The 566-nt window shown below is 70.7% G+C and overlaps 1 protein-coding gene across 1 annotated transcript in view; it reads right to left on the minus strand.

The window, feature by feature from the left end:
• The window catches only part of WHAMM (WAS protein homolog associated with actin, golgi membranes and microtubules), a 26,001-nt gene extending 25,801 nt beyond the window's left edge, over positions 1-200 (minus strand). Inside the window, exon 1 of the mRNA XM_019504130.1 lies at positions 184-200. The gene's annotated coding sequence lies outside the window, so the exon portion shown is untranslated. The remainder of the gene's footprint in view (positions 1-183) is intronic.
• Between the last annotated feature and the right edge of the window lie 366 nt (positions 201-566).

The raw sequence follows: 566 nt of genomic DNA on the forward strand, positions 1-566 counted from the left end.
GCCGAGAAGAGCCCGGCCCAGCTGCGCTCCGCCGCCGCCACCTCTGCCGGGCCCGGCCCGCCCCGGCCTGCACGGCTGTGGCAGGTCACGGCGAACTGGGCCTCGGCTGCGTTCCAGCCCACGAGGAAGCGCAGCGCGCCCGGCTCCGGCTCGGCGAAGGCGGCCTGGCGCACGGCCACCCACCCCTCCAGGCTATCGGGCTGCGCCGCCATTGCCCCCGCGCCCCGCGGGGCGGCGGAAGGGAAAGTGACATGGCCTGGGCTGGAGGGTGTTGTGCCCCGCGTCACCGCGGCCGAGGCTGCCCATTGGTGGCTTCGCTTGGGGGGGCGGGAGCCAAAGAGTTACCCCCGGAAGTGACGCGCAGGTGCAGGAGGGCGGGGGAAAGGGGGAGAGAAGGAGTTGCTGCTGGAAGTGACGAGTGGGGCAGGTGTTTGTGCACCTGGCGGGAAGGGTTGTACTTGAAAACGCAGCAGTGGAGGGTTCCGCCCCCCACCCCACACAGCACTACACCCCCCACTTCCACCCACATACCACAGCTCCCTCTACAAACACACAGACCCACCTCC

The sequence above is a fragment of the Gavialis gangeticus genome, unplaced genomic scaffold, assembly GCF_001723915.1.
Source record: "Gavialis gangeticus isolate Ggan-Ray unplaced genomic scaffold, GavGan_comp1, whole genome shotgun sequence".
Lineage (NCBI taxonomy): Eukaryota > Metazoa > Chordata > Crocodylia > Gavialidae > Gavialis > Gavialis gangeticus.